The sequence below is a fragment of the Vitis riparia genome, chromosome 15 (genome assembly GCF_004353265.1).
Source record: "Vitis riparia cultivar Riparia Gloire de Montpellier isolate 1030 chromosome 15, EGFV_Vit.rip_1.0, whole genome shotgun sequence".
In the NCBI taxonomy this organism is placed as follows: domain Eukaryota; kingdom Viridiplantae; phylum Streptophyta; class Magnoliopsida; order Vitales; family Vitaceae; genus Vitis; species Vitis riparia.
In genome coordinates this window covers 6,726,938-6,732,089 of record NC_048445.1, presented here as the reverse complement: position 1 = coordinate 6,732,089, position 5,152 = coordinate 6,726,938, and the positions used below count along the sequence as shown (strand labels likewise).

Sequence of the window (5,152 nt, the reverse complement as noted above, 5' to 3'; positions counted from 1 at the left end):
CAAACCTCAAAAGTTATTCAACCACCCAAACAACTGCCGAAAGCGACCCACATAGTTCAAAACAGAGCACACTCTTAAGTTTAAAGTATCAAAGTTATGCACCATATTCTTCCAAAGTACCTTTTGCTAAGCTTATTTCTCTCAGGATGTTTTTCTATGATTCAAATTAACATTCAAGAAATTGGAGTTTGGCATTTTTTGTCATTAGTTGGAAAGAGTATTCATTTCTGGCAAGTCATTGCTTGTGCATAGAGAGACGAAAATAGATCCTAATTGTTGTAGTTGTCTTTACCATTATGAAGCCAATACGAATAATCCTAAACCACCATCATGCAAGAGAGATATCTGGAGTATTTATAGGGTAATTTCCTTAATCAAAATGAAGACAAGGTAGATGAAGTAGAATGGTTAATTAAGATTTAAAACATGAGTAATAATAGAGGTGACGAGTTTATCTCTATTGCAAAGTTGAAATCATTCCCTAGATCGCATTGGATTTGGTGTAGTAGAGATGAACTCAATTTTAGACAAAATAATCCAACTTCTTGTCAGATCACTGAAAAACTGCTAGAATCTAAGTAGATCATGAGAAAATTCAATTCTTTGAAGTCAAGATACTGCTATGACTTTTGGGTTAAAACCTATAAGATTGTTTGGTGGATTCCACGTGATGAGGACCAGTTCAAACTAAAATCAACGGGTCAAAAACAAGATAAAAGGTACTATAGCTAATTAATGTATAAATGAATCATAGTAATTGTTTGAAGTAACAACATTCTGGAAGAAGAGAAAGTTTGACACTGGAGAGAAACAAAATGACAAGGCCATAAATAACTTACAGTAAGTGCTGCTCCAAGACATCAATGTGTGGGCCCTCTGAAGAAATCCGATGATGATCAAGAAGCCAGGCGGTTTCAGAACTTGAGAAACCCCATCAACATAGACTGCAGTTTCAACCATAAAAATTGCCATTGATCACAAAGCAATGGAGGTATAGTGCCCATAATCAGTCAATTCACAGCCTCCTTAGGCTCTATCTAAATGGGAATGTGTCATGCATGGAGAATTGAGAACTTTGCACTTCATAATGTTTAGAAATAATAATAGGGAGATGATTCTTCAATTTTGAGCTCTTATTCGTCTTGAACAGATCAATGAGCATTCAATTGTTCAGCACCCATGAATCTCCCCTTCCTCTAATTCCTCCACTGGAAAAACTCTACCAAGATCTGAACAATCTATTCTTTCTTCATATTTCACTTCCTTAGAAAAGTAACCTTCCCAATCAAGAAAATCATCAGGATTAATTTGAGCAATTATATCAGAGTATGCATCAAGCAAGACTTGATCAAAATCAAAATCCATGTTCTCGCCTGGTTCCTTCTTCTGGGGGGCTGGACTGTGGCTTATTAGCTTCTGTCGATGTCACATGCTTCATGAGATCTTAGAATCAGAGGATTTGAAGAACCACCATGTTCTTCTATTTCCTCTTCCCTGAATGAAATGCCTTCTGGACTTAGGTGATCAATGGCAATAGACTTCTTAAGCTCTGGTTGATGACGACAGGGATTGGCATCTTTAATGACATTGAAATCATAGCTATGTGAAGGGAGGAAAACATGAATCAGAGGGTACTCCAGAATAACTAAACTGGCTAATTGATGTCTTATTGGAACTCTTATATCCAACTCATAGAAAGGTGACCTGGGGCCCTGCAGTGACATGGAAGGATTAGATTTTTTTTTTCAGATAGAATTTTTTCTTGTTCACGAGGGGAAAAATGTTTTGATGGTGTTTTTTTTTTCTTTTTTTAATACTATAAAGCAATGAAAGTTATATACAAGGAAATGATACAGGTGGAAAATATTTGAGCAGACATCAGGTAATGGCTGGAGTTCTGGTGGGAATAGTAGAAAATTATTTTCATAAGAAACACGGGTGCAGTAGAATTGAAGGCCAACAGAAACCCAAATAGAGCATCCACCAATAACCCAATTCAGTACCAACCCAGGATGCTCATTTCCCAAATCCAGGGAAAAAAAAAAGTAAATTCAGGTATTTTGTTTACAGACCAGTTGGGGGACCAATTATTTTACCCACCATAAACCATTATTTGAACCAGAGAACCAGAGAGACAAGTATAATTTTTTGGTTGGCAATGCACTGCATGTTGCAAGTTGAGCAAATCCTAGCCTCTCAATTTCAAAGATTTCAGCAGCAGTGCCTAGCATAAATGGACCATCTCCAAAGAGGACGGACAATAAACCACAATAAAAAAATCTAATTAACAAATGGTGCATGGATGATGTGCTATACCTTAGCTGGCATTTTGGCTCATGGCCTTAACACTAGCTCAATGCAATCCAATAATAAAGTTGGGTTTAGCACAATCAACAAGTCAACAACTATGAATCAGCAAAGAAAAGGAAATACCTTTGGATATTTATGAATGAAAATTTTGAGACAGTCCAATTGCTCTCTACAGATCGGCTTGAGCTTATGATTCCACTGCCCAGGCTTTAGATGGTTCTCAATTACAGATGAGAGGGTTGACAGTCAACAAGTCAACAACTATGAATTAGCAAAGAAAATGAAATACCTTTGGATATTTACGAATGAAAATTTTGAGACAGTCCAGCTGCTCTCAACAAATCGGTTTGAGGTTATGATTCCATGGCCTAAGCTTTAGATGGTTCTCAATTACAGATGAGAAGGTTGAGTTTTCATTTATTCTGTCATAACATTGAATGAATCAATGAAACAATAAAATTTGATAGAGTAGGAAGACTATTATAAAAGCTCTCCTGAAGATAAGAATAGATAAGAGAGCTCACCCATGGTTGAGTAAAACAATGTCTATTGAATGAAACCGCCATTCAATCGTCCAAGTAATGCATTTATCTCTAGCAAAAAAGATATGAAAATTGTAATGCTAGGAACTGAAAAACAATTCTTAATTTATTTATTAAAAAAAAAAACAAAATAAAGGCCAAAGACGATTCATTGAGTTCAAAAACTAGTTTGACTACTAATTTTTTAAATAACAGTGATATGAAAACAAAGCTAGAAAATAGAAACTGCATGTAAAACATAAATCATATCAAATTCAACTAACAAACAACCCATAAGTAGACATGTAGTAATCTTCCTTAAAACTAAAGACAACTAGTTATCTCATGAATACATGATTACCTTTGGTTGTATTCAGATTTATTTTTCTCCCTCTTCGACATTCTACTAGGGAGAAATAGAAGTTTCGTCCTATGACTCTGTGTAGCATTACTAAGGCCTTGAGGATGGGATGGAATCTTAAAATGAGAATGCCTGCACAAATTAACTCTTGTTCTCTGAGCAGATTCTGCAACCCTCTTCACTTCCTCGAGCAAATTATAATCTACCAAAAAAGAAAATCAAACTGCAAAAAGGGTAAGTGAAATCTGAAGACAACACAACAAACTTCCTTAACAATATTATAATTTACCCATAATTAAAAACTCAAAATCAGAAAATGAGTACCAAAATCTGAAGAAAAAGTGGCAACCTTCTTCACATAAATTAACAATCAACCCATGAAAAAACTTTGAAACCCTAAATTTGTATCGAAACTTTGAAATTTGAAGACAAAACATTCAACTTCCTCAAGCCAATTACAAATCACATGATACTACACAAAAAACCTTCAAAGGAGCCAAAAGGTATGAAATTTTTTTATTAAATAAAAACATACCTGTGAAAGGATGGACAAACCAGCAAAAGAAAACACTGTAATATGAAGACCAAATAGCAAAATTCCTCAAGCTAATTACAATACAGCCTTAGTGACCATCTTCAAAATGGCGAAACATATCAAAATTTCAAGGGAAAAAACAACAGAACCTTCCTCAATAGTAACCGAAATCCACTCATGACAAATCTTCAGAATGGCCAAATGGGTAGTGAAAAGAACAAAATCGGGAGAAAAAAATTACCAGATAAGAGGAGATTATCGTCAAATTGAGAGTGGGGAACGAACTAGGTCCGCTGCCTCTTGCCCGTACACTTAGTTTGTTGCTTGTGAGCTTTAACAAGGAAGACTACAGAAGCGCACAAAGCAACCTGGGCATGTGTGCTTTGATAGATTCAATTTGCACTCCTTTGCACAGAGGTGGGTGTTTAGAGTTAGGGCTGTTGCAGGTGAGTCTTCTCGTTCTTCCATTGGCGAAAGGTTGAGGGCATTAAGCAGTGTTTTCAGAAGAAATGACCGTTGAATGGGAAAAAGAAATTCCAAAGGTTTTATCAGCCGAATTTTTGATAAATTTATGGTAAATTAAGAAAAAAATATTTGTAAAAGGTGGTACTTTAAAAAAAATGATAAAATTATGGCAATTGGTGCCACAATTTCAGTATTTTATTCTTAAAATGTATCTTAAAACATAATTTTAGTATATTATCGTAAAATTAAAAGTTCAAAATATTACTGTGGACCCCACATTTCAGCTCATGTGTTTCCCACTCGATGGCGAGCTCGACTTTTACTTTAAAAATGATTTTTATTGATTAAGAAAAATGACTTGGAGTCACCACTTATTTTCGTTTTATTTTAAAAGGGTAAACAAAATAAGAAAGAAAACCATAAATGCGACTCCTTATTTTGGAAAAAGGGATTTACGAAAAACCGGATCTGGTTCGGGGGTCAGGTTACTTATCGGGAAGGTAAGGTAAAAACCGTAACACCCCTCTAAGCCCTTAAAGTCGGGTCTCTACTAATAAAATGAAGCTGTTGTGGCAATTGATGTGGAAATCAATGAATACTTAGGGTGATCATGCACGTGAGGGAATCAAAGCACTTAATAAATAATCGACCAAAGTGAGAACGGGGCATACCTTGGCATCAATCGATCAATGCACTATCAAGAAGGGGGGTTAGTACACAATTAAAAGAATAATCTCATGCATGTCATAGAGCAGAATGAATCAATCATGTGTGATAATCAAATCAATCAACCGATCGTAAAATCACTTATGCAGGGCCCCCACCACAACCCGTTTATTTTGCATGAATTAATATCACTGATTCTATTATTCCAGAATTATGAAAAATTCATTCACGCTTATTAAAATCAAGAGGAGCGGAAGATCGTTCGAAAACCAGAGTGGAATTAAAACTATTTGA

The 5,152-nt window shown here is 35.4% G+C and overlaps 1 pseudogene; it reads right to left on the bottom strand.

Annotated features, from left to right (window-relative positions):
• Positions 1 to 710: 710 nt before the first annotated feature.
• On the bottom strand, positions 711 to 4,232 carry LOC117932411 (annotated as a pseudogene).
• Positions 4,233 to 5,152: the final 920 nt, after the last annotated feature.